This window comes from Oryzias latipes, chromosome 18, assembly GCF_002234675.1.
Source record: "Oryzias latipes chromosome 18, ASM223467v1".
Classification (NCBI taxonomy): domain Eukaryota; kingdom Metazoa; phylum Chordata; class Actinopteri; order Beloniformes; family Adrianichthyidae; genus Oryzias; species Oryzias latipes.
Window position 1 is genome coordinate 9,572,188 of NC_019876.2, and position 15,939 is coordinate 9,588,126.

Consider the following 15,939-nt stretch of genomic DNA (forward strand, 5'->3'; position numbering starts at 1 on the left):
TTGTGCCTAAATGGAATTAAATGACACCAAGTGTTTCATAAATCAGAATAGAGCTGTAAAAGAAACTGACTGCAGCGAGATTTGCACAACTGTAAGTACATGTGCTAGTATCGGGTAGCGACAGATATGTGTGAACACCATATACTAAAATCCACCTGGATGAATGAGAGTCTTCATGGACATAAACTAAATGCACGCACAAAACCCCAGGTCAGCGCGTTCTTGAATGCACTACACATGTCTGGTGTGTAGGTAGCATCAAAACACAGTTTTCAACCGAGTGGGTCTTTAAGTTAGATCAAGGGTCCCTAAACTTTTTCTAGTGTGGGCCACTTCACGTTTCCATTCTCTGATCAAGGGCCAGGGTAAGTTTGCAACACAGTGTGACAGTCGTAGGGTTGCCTAAATATAAATATGAATTGTTTCCCAGAAAGCCACACATAACCAAATATAAATAACCCGATCTGATATCAAATAATCCTCTCTGGGTTCTTCACCAAAAAAAAAGAAAATAATAAGAATCAGCAAACATATAATAACTTAATAGTTTAATAGCTATAATAGCTTTGACAGTTTGTCTGCTTGCATTTGCAAGCTATCATGTTTCTCTTTGTGACGGGATTCATAATGTCGGTATAGACTGCCTTCTTTGAATACCTACACAGTCTATTGGCAGATGATACAAACAGCCTTTTCTTTATGTTGAACAAAAAATGACTTGTTTGTCCACCACAGGTTAAATACCCTCCATTCTGGATCAAATGTTCTCTTCCCTAACCTTTTTGTGATTTTTCCGTTCTGATTGGGGGTCTGTCCCAGTCGCCTGGACAGAGAGCCATTTGGCAGTTCTACGACTGGGGCCAAAGTGAGGTTGCAGTAGCAACACTTTTAGGTTGGCTGACATTTCAATTCAAATAAGCTTTATTGACGTGAGGAAACAATTCCTGGGATTCCGTTTGGCAGGCCCAGTTCACCATACTTCACTTTTCAATGCTTCCATGAGTCTTGATCATGTGGCCATGCTAAAATAATAAAAAATAAAAAACGGAACAAAAAGAAAAGAAAAAGGGTCCCTCTCTGATATCATTCAGGGGGCCGGGCCAAATGCATGGCCGGGCCCGGGCCATATATACATGTCATATATATATATATATATATATATATATATATATATATATATATATATATATATATATATATATATGACAGTCATTCAGTAGCAGGAAGACTGAATTATTATTCACACTTCTATTTGACTTGTCAAGCAAATTTTCTTCTCCAGTTGAACCTTTCACTTAGAGTATTACCTGCCCAATAAATACCTAAAAAGAATTCATCTTTGTCAATCTATAGTTGCAAACAGTTTCTTCATATGGCATCATGCTATGGAAAAGTAAAGACAAACATGTGAGAAAATAAATGATTTTGCACATTAAACACAATTTTTAGGTGTTAATCTTTTCAGTAAACTCTTTTGCTGCTATTTTGCTTTCCGTCTAATCAGGTTTTAAGGATGCACCGCAGAATAATGTGCCCATAATTTGCTTCCCGTCTAAAATGACAGTTATGGAATAAACCAGAGAAACTGCCTTGTCAATCAGAAAGCTTAGAAATGTGTGGTTTGCACCATTAATCAGTGCCTGAAATATGTCTTTGTTACACAAAACTGGGACATTTTGACATTTTTGAGATTGCTGTCCATCCAACACACCAGTTAAGTGAATTGTAAACCTAAAGATATATAAGTTACGTAACCACTGCTACCAAGTAAACTACACTTTCTACAAACAAAGCAAAAAATTCAAGATCAATTTTCATTGCTTGACTACTTAAAGGAATTTTTTTGCTGCAACAATGCTTCATTCTAGCTGCAAAAGACAACACAATATGGAATTCTACTGACTTAACCTATGTCAGCCAATTACTATACATAATGGTGAAAGATGTAAACATAGTTGCATGTAAACAATTAAATTTTTCTCTCTCATAACAAAATAAGTACAAAACATGTCAAATTTTATAATTTCATATGCACTAAGCAGGTGAGGTCCCATCCTTTTTCCTGACTTAATCAGAAAAAACAGATTCCACCTTTTGTCACTAAATCCAACATAATGGACTTGATCAGTTGAATCGGCAGCAGTTTAGAATCCGCTGGAATTACGGCAATCGTGTAAAAAACTTAGAAGTTACAGTAGATCAAAGTCAACTGGACCTAATGCGCCAGCATTACAGGGGTCATATTTAGGTTCATATTGTGGTTTGCACCACAGTTTTCAATCGTCGATGTTAGTTGTCTTTAGCAAAGCCATCAATGTAAAGTACATTAAAATTGTATACTTGACTATCTGGTAATGGTCCAAAGAGAAGATGTGAGATAAAACTGCATATTTAAATATGATTATATTAATAGATGTGTAGGCAGGTGATGGAGAATACTAACCTGAACTGTTTTACATGCTCTACTGAGTGTACTGAGTATTTCAACTTGCTTTAATAGGAAAAATGTAATCTTATAGGCTACAACATTTTACCTTGATTCTGGTAATAGTTTAGAATGAGCCTTTTCCTTCATTTTTTTTTTTTTACTAAATTTTTGCTTATATTATGATATAAGGTGTATATTGTATTTGTTCACGTTTTGATAAAGTTACATGTAGTTGTCTGGCTTTGTTTCTGGAATAATTCATGATTTCCCCCCCCCCCCAAACAGCTCAGCTGCATTGTGTTAGTAATTTACCCACGTTTTCATTGTAATTGTAGAACCTAACCAAAAAACTGTGGATAGAAAACATATGAAGCAACCTAAACATGACTTGACACAAAGTAAAATGCAAAGATAAAGGTGACAAAACAAAAATTGACATAGGAATTTAGAGAAAATGATCTTAAAACTGAATTAGACGCAACTTTGAAGATTAAAAAATGTAGGCACTGAAAACAAAGCTAAATCTTAAATTATATTTAAAATAAATTACACTAAATAGATGACCTAAAAAGAAAATCTTAGAGAAAATAATACATGATGTTTAAGCTGATTAATTCAAAATCAGCCAGCTGCAACCACTGACCGTCAATTGCTATTTTTAGCACAATATTTCAGGTTTTTATTGGCTTCTGGAGCAATATCGTGGGATTAAGCTTCAAATGTTGCTGTTAAATTTGACCTAATGCGACCGACAGCAGCTCCTTAGCCGGCCATCAAGCGGCGGGACGGAGCGGTGCAGCGAGCGAGCGGCAGCATCCCCGCATCCCGCGGCTCCCTCCGCTTTCCCTCCCTTTCGTTTCCGCTTAGCAGAGAGAGCGCGCGCGCGCGCCTTGGCGTGTGTGTGGAGCGCGCGCGCGCAGGTGTTTTTGAGTGCTGCTAGAATCTGCCCGCGCGCGCTGGTTGCTGCGTTTCCTTCAAAAGAAAGAAAGAAAAGAAAGAAACTGAGCTCCCTCAGTCTTTTATTTCTTAATTTATTTTGCCGCCCTCATTGTCTTTGTCGGCAGTCATAAAATAAAGCAGGTACAGACCGTCCATTCCAACAATTTTCTCCTCTTTTGCTGCTCTTCACAGATGTTATGTCAACACTTTTTTTTGAAGGGGGTGTGGGTGGTGTTGTGACGGTGCGGTGGAGGGTCGGACTCCGTCTTCTAACGAAATTTTTTTGTTGTTGCTCTTTTGTCTCTTTTCAGTTTAGCTGGTGGTCTGAACATTTTCCCCCTTTCATCTTTTTTTTTTCCTTCTTCTTCCTTCCTGTGTGGGAATAAGAGAAGCATTGCTGTTTTCTGACTTTGAGGGGAAGAGAGAAGAGGCTCCTCTGGAATTTCCTCAGGAATTTGATGTGGACAGCTCCGGTAAGAGGGACGAAGAAATCAAAATGAGGCGTCCAAACATAGAAGTTTGCGCAAAAAGAAAACAATAAAAATGCCGCGGATCGATAACGCATTCCTTTTTGCTCTAATTTACAGGCTTTGTGTTCTTCCGCCTGAGGTTTTCTAGTAAGTAGCACTATTTTTTCTTTTCGTTGCATTGCTGCTCGGAGCTCGTGTTTTGTATTTTTCTTTTGTCTGTGCGTGGATGAAGTGTGGATCATGTAAGTTTGAAGTGTCGTGACGCGATGGGAGCATGAGCCCAGGACACAGGGTTTTGATTTATTTTTATGGTGGAAGAGATGTGTCTCGCGGGTTTTTTTCCCCGAAAAGTGTTCAACCAGCCGCTTGCTTATTTATTTAATCATTTTTGTCTGCTGTGCGATTTGGAGACACTTAGAAGATGCGCACGCATGCGGCCAGGGATGTCTTCTTTTTTCTTTCTTTGGAGAGTTTGCTTAAAATGCAAACGCTGTCATAACTTGTCACTTATTATAAGTCCGCACGTGAATGCCCCAGGACTCCTGACTCACAGGTGATGCAGACTGTGGGTGGGCTGTGACTCACCTACTTTACAATTTTATTATTATTATTTATATTTTGAACTCACCTGGCAGGCTTTGAAGCCAGATTTGACGGGTGATTGACATCCGATCATGCGCAGCAGCGCCTCAGCACGTCCCCATGTTTTCCCTCCTTCATCACCACCTGCTATATATGTGGCTGCTCTGTAATTTCAACAGCCTCCTCTCTGCATTAAGGACAATATATATTTATTTTTTGGTCAAACTACAACTGACAAGTGGTTCCCATAAATGGCCAATTAGCCGTGATTTGCAGTCATACTTTGCAGGCAGGGAGGCAAAGCAAAGCAACCCCCCCCCCCACCCAAAAAAAAAAAGGCAGGATAATGAAGGGAAAAGTTTGTGCGCCGGGGTGTTTTGTAGCAAGCCAAGCACGGTTAAGGGAGAATCGGTTGCAAATGAGGGCAAGGACGGCTCACGCAGCCAGACGGATGTCTTCCCTGACCAGTGAGGAGTGACAGAGGGCTAAATGGGTATGACCATGGAGGAGAGGTAACGGTATTGTGGTCTGTCAGTCAGAAAGCATGATGCAAAGGATAGGCGGTTGCATTGAAATCAATAGAAAACACAGGAAGGATGGCACTCTGATAAAATTGCTGTCCTTGAAGCTTTGCTCTTTTTTTCTTCCTGTATATTATCACCTTCAAGGATCAATCTGATCAATAATAAATGCAGCAGGATAACACTTTCTAACACAAAGCATTTAAGAAATTAAAAGTTTTAAAGATTACACCCAAGAAAACAGCCTTTATTTTGCTGTCCTCATTTATTAATCAATTTTAAAGGATACCATATTGTCTTTTATTTATGTTTGTGCTGTTTTTGGTCGAATTTCTAAAAACTTGTGTTGTGTTCTTGGACATTTCTGCAGAGCGGCGGGAGTTCATTAAAATTTTCCCTGTGAGTTGTGGGCGGGACAGTTATGTAACTCTTTAGAGCCTATAGACCCCTATACCCCCAACTTACCATTACCTGTGCAACAAAAATGGTGAGAATTTTTAAAGTTATCCAGCCAGACTACTTTTTTTTTTTAGCCAGTGGAGGCATCAGAATCCCTGTCACATATTTTGACGTAACAAATACGCTGCTTTTTTGAGTGGCATTTTTTTAATCTGAGTCTGATTCACAATGATTTAGATAAAGAGATGCTCAGATGAAATATGATAGATGTTAGCTTAATTTTCTTTTATATATTTCCTCTGTTCTCAGAAAAACGCCACAAGAAACACGATTTTTATTAGAGTGGATCTTTAAAACCATTGGCAAATATTTAAACCAAAAAATAAATAATCGAGGTTTTGATTTCAGTTGGGACAAGAAGAGCCGAGTCTGCTTGGGTACAGTCTATCAAGTAGTGACCTGAGGTAGCAGAGCCAGCGGTGCCATTTGGACCCATGCATTTCTACAAATCACCTTCTCTCATTAATTATGCCGTAACATAAGTTGCTTTAGTGCCATCGTGTTGACAGCACGCCCACAGCCCCCCTCCCCCCACGCCTGCTGCACTTCCCTGGAGAGAGTCAGGAGTAAGCTGTAATTATGCTTTATAAAATTCATCCAGGTGACATAATCGGGCCACGACTAAGATGGCAAGAAGGCTGTCAGAACAGCTGCTGATAAATTTGTGGCAGCTTTTTTTTTTTCCACCTCTGAATTATACTTTATTTTAGAAAGATTAATGTCATACAATGTGTGCAAGTTGATCCTGCTTCATTTGAAAGATAGGAAAACAGATCAGAATATCTTTGAAGATCCACTCCAAATAAAATGGCGTTTTTGGATGTTTTTAAAATCATTTTCAGATGATGGACGATATGTGTGAAGAAAGTTAAGCGTCAAATTACATTTCTGAGGATCCGTTTTTTTTCCAAATCATTGTGAATCAGTAGCAGACGAAAAAATACCATTAGAAGAGATTGTATTTGTGACTTAGAAACTACGCTGGGCGCGCCACAAGTTTCCTGTTCCGCTGCATCCGCTTGTAGACGCCCAACAGGCCCCTAAAACGCCACGTTTACGCCGGGCATTTTTGTTTTCACACTTTCAAGAACCCGCTTTTAGCAGATAGTGCTCACATTGGACTTTCACCATCCGAAACTAGTGCATGGACTCACAGCTGGAAGAGGCTTGGTGCGAAATGTCAAACGTGGTGTAAATCTCACGAATCTTGCTCCGGGCTTTTTCTTTCACAGCTCTTTTCCGATATGTGAAAGACTTGGTGTCGTAGAATTTCCAGCTGGGCAAAAAAACGCAATTATTTATTTCACCCCCATGATCAATTTTTAACAATTTCTGTAAATTAAAAGGGACCTTACCAAATCAGAGCCATTGATTGGTCAACGTTTGACCTGGTTTAACTTTCAACAAACGTGCGGTCAACTGTTCAATCGCCGTGCATTCTGTATGCAGGGCCAGTTAACTGACATTAAAATTTGCGCTGCCAATACACGGATGCAAACGTTTAGAACACAGAAGCCTGAAATGCACATATAAATACATTGAAATAGACTCGTCCTTAGAAGTAGCCTCTTGAACGCATGTTCCAGAGGCTGGTGTGAATGTAGCTTTTGAAATGAGTCACAAACTTTGACCCCATTGCCACATTTGGTAATAAGCAAAAATTAAAATCAAACATTGGGGTTAAAAAAAAGCGGTCTAACCTGAAATTCCTATTTTAACTCGGAAGAACCCATGTTGACATCATTGTGACAGAAAAATATCAGAGATGTGTTTAGTAGTCCACTTGGTTTGTGGTGCGGAAATAATCTTAGCTTGAAAAACTCTATTTTAGTGAGTAGAATTATTTATTTTCCTAACCTATAAGAACCCAGACCCATTATTTAATTTTCAGGAAAAATTTAAAAAAAGGGAAAGGGGGCGGGGTTGCTCAGTATCTGCGGCCCCACCCACAACTTAGAGGTACATTTTTGATGAACTACTGCCGCTCCGCAGATACTATGTCCTTGAAAGATACAAAAGTAGTTTTATTTAGGCTAAAAACGGCATAATCATAATTAAAACACCACTGGGAACGTGTTTAAAATAACTCAAAAGATGATGGGAGTGGGTCTTTAAAGAGGCTGCAAACCATGGAGACTTTCACAAGATGAAAGGAGACCATCTATAGGGGGGGGGGGGGTTGGCTTTATTATTTGTGAGTTTGTGTTTAGGAACACCTTGATTGCAGTCCAAGGCTCAGCAAGCCAAATAATCAACTCCCGTGAGGCGTTTTATAACCAGAATATGCGGTCAGATAATTAGGTACACCTGGCACAGGCATTCTCTGTAAATTTTGATTCATCCCAAAATAAAATGCCTGTGCCTGCCAACATGAAAGCAAGGCAAAAAGGAAAAAAAAGAAAAAGCCTCCTGTCACATTGCCACGGAAGCAATGTTTTATTTATTTATCCACATCTTAATGCTCTTGGATGAGGCAGGCTTCATTTTGTGCTAGCTCATGCATTCGCTGCCAAAGTTTTTCATCTCTTTGCAAAGTGAGCCGCTCACTCACGAGGGTGCCGCCGACTCTCCATGGACAAGAGTCTCTGAAACTGGATGTGCTGGTGCTGCTAAATATAACCATTCCCTTGGTTGCTTGGCACAAGATAAATCTCTCCCTGATTCCATTTTATTTTATTTTTGTTTTAAAGATATAAGTAAATAAATCCAGCTCCAAGTTGATGGACATAAAGATGTCAGTCCTCAGAGGTGCAAATTTGACCTGATGCGTTCAAACCTTTCATGTTCTAGTGTGTTTGTTCAGTGCAGCTATGAAAAGTTGTATGTTTGTTTACCTATAACTAATCAGTCATTTTCTGTTCTCACACTGTAGGTTGGATACTAAATTAAGTTTACGCCCACAAAAATACACGGTCATGAGCAGAACTTTACACTCACAAGTCTGTTAATGGGTTTTAATTAAAAGGAGAAATCCACCTCATCTCTCCTGTTCATTTATTAAATGCATGACTTCAGCCATAAATCAACCACGTATGTCCTTAAAATACAAAATTGCATGAGATTTGAACACCGTTAAGCCTGATATATTTGATATAGAAAGAAAGATACACCATGTAGGTATCTCATCATGTATTTAACCTTTTATTCCTTGTTTTAATTTCATTTATTTAATCTATTGTTTGATAAGTTTTTTTATATGAATACAACCTATGAGTTTTATGAACTAAAACCTTTTCTTTGTTTGAAATAACTAACATTATTTAGTTTAATCGTCAATTTAAAAAACTTTATGATCTCATTCTCGCACTAGGTGGTCAATACTTGCACCAGAATCTATTTTCATGTCGAAGATTTATGGAAATAGATGCTACTTCTCAGTTCCAGAGCCAACTTTGGTGCATTTCCTTAACCCTTTGACACCCTAATAACACACGCTCTTTGACACACTGTAACCTATCGACTGGCTGCGCAATGAACACAAATCCGCCGATTCTGACGCAGAAAAAAGCCGCTAATGTAATGTGTTGCATAAAGCTGCATGAATCAGCAAATTTATGTTGATTACACTGAAACTTGTTGAAAAACATTTAGCGCAGATATTTAGAGAGCATAACCAAATCAGACTAAATTCAGAAGACTGAATTGTGCATTTACGTTGACTTTTCATTGAAAGCGGTTGCTTGAACGCGCGTTCCTGAGTCCGGTGTGAATGTAGCACTAAAGGGGCCTCACAGCAAATTATTGACCTTCATCTAACCTCTAACCCATGAATCCATCTACATTCGATGCCAACCACCTTGATGTCCTTTTTGACGTCATCCATGAACCTAATCTTTGGTCTTCCTCAACGCCTCTTTCAATGGCAGCTCCAGCGTCCTTTTACCATCATAATCCCTGTCCCTTTTCTGAACTGGTCCAAACCTACTCATTCTGCTTCCTTGTATTTATCTCCAGGACATCTACCATGAGCTGTTCCTCTGACGGATTATCTCCTGATCCTGTCCGTCCCCATTTCTCCCAAAGAGAACCTCAACATCTTCTCAGAGTTCTTACAACTGTCAGAAAGTTCAGTCAATACAGCAACATTTCTGAATATTTTTAAACTGCTTAAAAATAGAATGACTTTTAATCCTTTTTCTATGCTGCAAGAGAAACATGCTTAGTTTTCTAGACCTTAAATAAGACCATAAATAGTACAATTCTGTCAGTGTAATTTTTTGTATTTGGTATTTTTTGTGTTTTTCTTGGCTGCCTTAACCTCAAAAAAAGAAAAAGTGTGTTCAACAGCAAAACTTGTAATCCCAGCTGAACAATGCCGTGATTTTGAATTCGACTTGAAAAGTAAAAGCCGTGATGGATGTTTACTTGGCCTTACCAGCCGGTGGCTGCATTGTTAATGCCTGAATGTGCAGCGGAATTTTGGAAACAAAACTTTTGACTCCGTTTCCCTTCTGCTTTGGCAGAGATTCACAAGTCTGTGGCTGCCGACTAAAAAAACTAGGAGAAAAGCAGTCCAGAGCATGTCAACATGTCTGCCTGAAATGGTGGAGAGACAAAGTCAAGAATAGGAGCATTGACAAAACCAGTCCTAAAATACATCTGTCAGTTTTGCATGCTGATACGTCAAAGTTCTACTAAGTTGCCAAAAAAAAGAAAAGTTGACTTTTCACTATAGAGCTTTTGCAGGGGTGCGTCATTGACCTTCTTTTTCGGGTATGCTTTCATAATAGGATTGTAACAAAAAATCAACTTAATCAGTGAATCAATTTATATTCCTAAGATCTAGTCAGATCGATCTGTCTGAGGCAAGTTGTTAACCTTACTTATTAATACCATTATAAAATCATTTCTAAATGAAATAAATTAATTACCGGTATATCAATCCTGGAAAATGTCCTTTGGATTGAGGCACGGTAGGTTTATTTTACTATAACATTAAAAATGACCAAGTGACTTCACAGCGGACAAGATACATGTGACACAACACACATTTACTTGTTTGTTCACATATTTAATTTACACTGGATTATGTTTCGATAAATATAAGGAATCTAGAAAACTTACCTGTTTTGTTCAGTACCATGTATTTATCTCTGAATCACACTGGTTGAAGTTTTGGCTAAAGATCCATTTTTAGGTCAATGAAACAAGTCAACATAAACCAATATCGACTGAATCGTATCGTCCACCACAAATTATTTGAATCGAATTGTTGTTAACCCTTGTGCTATCCTAGGCACTTTAACATTGGGAGTTGGGTCATCTAGACCCACAAGACAGTGCTCTGAACCTTTTTTCTTCAATGATTTGTGATCTTCACTGGTGTCCACGGGTTACATGAAATCTTTCCACCTTTATCCACCTTTGTCATGGTAGGGAGAACATGTCAATGTAAGGATGGGGGTCATCTAAGATAGCACAAGGGTTAAGATGAAAAGTTACACCACTATTTTATGAACAAATTTGAGAATTGGTCTTCATCTTTGCAAATGCGTCGACTCTTTGACGTCCTCTGTCCTGTTCCAAACCTTCAAAGACGATGTTTTACGGGGAGCATTGACATCAGGGTCTACTGGGATGTGGAGGCAAAGAAGAAAAGGCGAAAGAAAGAAAGAATTCAGGCAGGCTGGAGCCAGGGTACTCTGCACAGCTCGATGCTGCTGCCTCCAACTGACACGAACAAGAGAAATCAATTAAACCTACTCGGTTGCTGTCCAGGGGACTTTCACAATTGGAAAGTGTGGAGAGAATCAAAACGGTTTGGAACAAACAAAGTAGCAGAGGACAAACTCAAGTGGCAGTTTGTTGTCGTCTTTGGCTGACACTGACCTCAAGATAACTTTCATATTCTCTGTTCATCTCATCTATTTTTGTACTTCCAGACAGTTCTTGTCTCTCTTTTCTTCCTCTTCTTTATTTTATACCAACAATTTCACCAGGCAATTTCTCTTCCTGCTCCACCAGGTCAGTAAGATGGAAAAAGAAAAGGGAGGACGGGCAAAACTGCTTCTCATTATAATGAAGATTTTTTAGCTTCACCTGCAAATGTTTGAGTCTGAGCTTTCCCAGCAACCTTAAAGTCACAATATTGGGTTTTTATATTCATCATATGTTAAACATATACCAATTGTAACTTGGAGGTCATTGCGAATAACATTTCCTTTTTGTACCATGATGGGCAGGACAGTGTTGCCTTAAAGAAAAGAAAAGGGCAACAGAGAGGGATTTTAAGGGTCTAATGCAGCTTTAGAGGAAGATTTAGTTTTACTGAAGACTTTATTAGGTTTTATAGAGAAAAAAATATCTCTCAAGACTGAAAGCAAAAAAAGGGAAAGATTACATAACACAAAGGAAGCAATCCGACTATGGTTGTAGAATCAGCAAGGCATGCATCCACAGTGTATCATTTATTCATAATGTTTCTCAACTTAGTGCAAATTCAGTTTAATAGAAGAGTGCAGTTAAATTAGAACAGCCTTTGGATTTTACTACCAAATGGGATGCCCAATGATCTAATGTGGAAGCTTATTTTGCATAAAAGGTGTGGGGAACAATTTAGCGATTGGACGAGATGAGGAAATTGATGTGATATGCATACTTCATTGAAAGACGTACTATAAATGTAACTCACAGGCTGATCGCAGCTATCAGGATTTTCACGGGACCCTGAGGGCTGTTTGTCATTGAAAAAAGGACAGTTTTTGATCAAACTCCACCTTTGGATATTTAATATAAATCTTTGTACAGGTTCTGCAGCATTGAGCCTTAGTTGCAACGGCCCTTAATAAGTTGATACTGGCTGTCTGCAGGAAAAAAGTGGACAAACCTGTATGGGGAATGCTGGTGTTCTGCATGGAAAAGAGTCGTAGACCACTTGATTGAGCCCTTAGAGCGGAAATGTTCACGCACCTGCGGGTGATAGGTCAAAGTAAACACCTATACAACACATAAGGGTAAAGTAAGGGTAAATTAGGTGATTCATTGCACAATGAGCTCATTAATGCTATTCAGATGATAGGTGTGCGCTCCTTGTGTGCAGTTGTTTGTGTGGGCAACCTATTGGGTGTCCTATGGGAACTTGCCTCTCACCACGTGTTTGCAGCCATTACCGTTGGGTGAGTATGGAGCCTCACACCTTACTAATGATGGGTAACAAGGATTGATAACTTCAGGCCTGGAGGGCCGGTGTCTCTGCATGATATCCAGATATCCAAGACCTACTCATGACGGATTACCTGGTTCAGGTGTGTCTAGCCAATTAGAACATGCCAGAGCAGGGTATGTTGGAAAACATGCAGGAATGTGGCCCCACGACAATCATGCGTTCCATTTATTTAACAGACATTGGTAACACAAAGTAACTAATTTCAACAGATTTCTTTAATAAAATGGAATTGTTTTCATTATTTCAAATTTAGAATATTTAAAGGGAGAACTTTATTGCTGTAAAGCAACAATGCATATTTTACAAAATTCCTCACCGCTCAACAAATAAAAACAAAGACAAACTTCTAGTCTAGGAACGAGCCAGCCAGTTGTTTTCTTTGGCAGAATAGTCTCCATGTGGTTTCTCTGGCTTACCTTCTCAAGTTTTTGCTTCTTCTTTGTCCTCTCCAACCTTCCCTTTATCTTTTGCAATGACACACCCACATGAACACACAGACACACACTGTAATCAATTACAGGTTACTTTCAAACCAAAGACAGAGGTCTATTTATAAAGTGAACACAGGTGAGAGGCTGAAGAAAACTTACTTTAATAAACAGAACACAATGTCAGATCTTTAGGACATGGCACACATTTGACAGTTTTAACATCTGAAACAGAATTTTAAAAATGAAAAGAAAGTTATTTGCACCTAATTGTTGTTTGCACTGGTATGACCATAGGTCCACCAATCAGACACATTTACTTCAGTGTAGATTTTTTGTCGTTTTTGGTTTATAATTGAAGACAAAAGTTATTATTTCATAGTAAAAAGCCAAACCTAAAACTTTGTATACTCACAAAAGCATTTTGAGAGTCACAAGTTTTGTTTGGGGAGCTCATTTCTGGTTTGGGGATACTCCAGAACCGCTAGAAAGAGCATAAACTAGAATATGCTGTAGTCTGAGGTTACAATTTCAAACCTTTTTCCCCTGACATATGTCTCATCTGTCGTGACAGGGAGTTGCCTAACAGAGGGCAAATTGAATTTCATACAGAAGCGGTGTCTCACGGAGACTTTAAATGATTAGGATCTGACAAGTTTATCCTTGAAAGCATTACATTAAAATTATTAACACATTAATATTTTATCTGTTTGTTTTACTTGGGAATGAGCACCACAAAGTGACGAAATTTAAAAAGCAGAAGCTTGGAAGGCTGCATCCTATCTATAACCTTCTGTTTACAGTAAAGCTCAGTCCCTTGTCAGAGCACGAACACAGCCCCCCCCCAGCGTAACTCTCAGCTCTGCTGTAAGTTTGTCTCTGGGAGCTCAGCAGATCCATCGGCATCAACAGAGAATAATAATAAGGGTTTTGGGAGGGATCAGTTCCCCAGCTCAGACCCATACTGGGCTTGGTTTGTTTAAAGGCCCCGGCTTTCTCAGCTCTCTCCCAGTTTAATGCCACAAACAAATGGTGTTGGGCTGGGGATGGAAGGCGCGCATGGGGGGCGCGTTTCTTCATCCTCCCTTTCATACCTCCTTCACACACACGATCCTGCTACTGTAAACAAGTCTTGCTGTGTGTCGTGCCTTGTCATATTAGGTCCCATGAATGGTAGTCCATGATGAGGCCAACACATGTCCTTACTTCTCTCTCCTCCTTTGTTTTCCTTGTCAGTTGTTCCAGTTTAGGGCTGGGAGCTGTCAACATATCTTCTTCTGTCTAACCTGTCAACCTTTTCGCATAGGTGGTCTTACCATTGAGATTAATTTTAGCCATGGCACACCAGGGTGGTGAGAATGTCAAAAGTTCAAGCCGACGAGTGGTTTCTTCCATCCAGAAAGAGAAAAAGAAAAGAAAAAAAATTTGTAGATTTGCTTCTGTGCAGAAGAAGCAAACCTACTAAAAAGCATTTAGAAGAGAAAGATGTACTTTAGTTTTACTGTAAAAATATCCCTCATTGTTAGGGGTGCAACGATTAATCGAGTTAATCGATGAATTGATTTGTATTTCTATGATCCAACCACATCGATCTAAGCCAAGTTGATCAAACCAACATATACTGTTATAAAAATTATCAATATTGGGAATTATCATTTGGACGCCACTTACTCCACGCCTTTTCCATTAAAGAAGCATTTTCCTTAAAAGAAAAGATTGGATTTAAAAAAACACCCTTCAGAATAATTTGGTGAGAAAATGTATTTATCTTTAATGTGTCCCAAAACAAACTCCATCTGACAGAAATGTGCTTTTGCTAATGTCATCAATAACCTCTAGCATTAAGTTGTTAGTATTAGGAAGTCCTCTTACATTTATACACCTTTTGGGAGATGCACCTAGCAAAAACAGTAGGAGTTGCTTGGATATTTTTGGAAATTAGAATGCGCAAAATCCATCCCCAAGAGAAAAAAAAAAAGGAAAAAAAATCAATTTATCCTAATTTCTTCACTCTTGTAGAAATTAATGTTTTTGTTTTTTGTTTTTGGTAAATCAAGTAGTTCAGTTGAGTACCATGCCAAACAATGATAACCATCTTCCTTCGACGTCACAAATAAGCTAATTTTCAAACAGCATTTTTTCGTCTGCTCCTGATTCAAAACAAATTGAATATAGAAGTGATCAGAAATGCAATTTTAAGATTAATTTTCATAATTTCCATCAGAAAAACACCACCAGATTGTGTTAAAACACCAAAAATCCCTTTTTCATTGGAGTGGGTCTTTTAAATGCAACAACAAAACATCCTCCAAAAGGTTGCTGCAATTCTTCCAGTGGTTGTAATGGTCCACCGAAAAAGTGCATAGCAAAGAAATAAACCTTAGGTAATCCTAGGAGCCTCTGAGTCGAGCGTAAAGGTAAAATCGATGTAAGGTGAAAATTAAATTTCAGCCAAAGAGCCTTTAGGCAGAGTGCAATTGGAAAACAAATCTTTTATTTTCCCCCGGGTGTCTGATGAGGCCAGGAAGGAGATGGTCAGTGGATTTAAGCTCCCTAGCATCATAGCAAGGGTATGCTGTGAGCAAAAGGGAAAGACCTTCTGCCCACGCCTAATGTGCCTCACTTTGATTGTTTAATTTGGTTAGGGCCAAACGTCCCTCATCGGATCATATCAAAGGTCAGAGGTGTCCTGTAGACAAATCAATCTCTCTGTCTGAGGAGGCGCGGAGGAGGCATGGATTGAGGGAAAACTGATACATCTTGTAGGTCTGGGAAAAGTAGGTGAGGGCAGAGAAGCAAACTTGTGGGATTGACTGCTTGCAGAAAAGTGGGCAAAATGGTGGAAAATAAATGATTAACATAAGCATTAATCTACTTATGAGACGAAGTTTATGTTTATACAAGAAATTATTGGAAGAATTAAGCTTATTGTAACTTGGTCCAGTAA

At 38.9% G+C, this 15,939-nt stretch overlaps 1 protein-coding gene across 41 annotated transcripts in view; it reads left to right on the forward strand.

Annotated features, from left to right (window-relative positions):
- The first annotated feature begins 3,346 nt into the window (after nucleotides 1-3,346).
- LOC101165843 (receptor-type tyrosine-protein phosphatase delta) overlaps nucleotides 3,347-15,939 on the forward strand; it is a 496,446-nt gene continuing 483,853 nt past the window's right edge. For 12 of the 41 annotated variants that reach the window (XM_023966287.1, XM_023966285.1, XM_023966296.1 and 9 more), the window contains exons 1-3: nucleotides 3,347-3,508; nucleotides 3,679-3,840; nucleotides 3,955-3,984. The gene's annotated coding sequence lies outside the window, so the exon portion shown is untranslated. The remainder of the gene's footprint in view (nucleotides 3,509-3,678; nucleotides 3,841-3,954; nucleotides 3,985-15,939) is intronic. The other 29 variants (XM_023966304.1, XM_023966305.1, XM_023966289.1 and 26 more) reach the window with 7 other exon arrangements.